A 326-nucleotide genomic window follows, 5' to 3' on the forward strand; every position below is an offset into this window, starting at 1 on the left:
CAACCATGGATTCATTAATACCCCAATGAATATGAGTGAAAGAGTTTATTAATTTTTGATATATAACATTTTGCCGCCGATTCGACATCACCGCAGCGCTGGTACCGGAAAATGCTCGGTGTTGACCACTTATTTGCATTCATTTGTGGCAGCTTTAGATTTTAATGAATAAATATCGATTTCTCGGTTGATATTTGGCTGATAATTCATTTTAAAAAGCAAATGGAGTAGCTTTATCACGCGCGTCAATCTCTTCAAACAAATATTATGATTTAGTTTAATCAGTAAATTTATTCATTTTATTATGAAAATTCAAGGAATTTGAG

Source organism: Penaeus monodon, chromosome 20, assembly GCF_015228065.2.
Source record: "Penaeus monodon isolate SGIC_2016 chromosome 20, NSTDA_Pmon_1, whole genome shotgun sequence".
In the NCBI taxonomy this organism is placed as follows: domain Eukaryota; kingdom Metazoa; phylum Arthropoda; class Malacostraca; order Decapoda; family Penaeidae; genus Penaeus; species Penaeus monodon.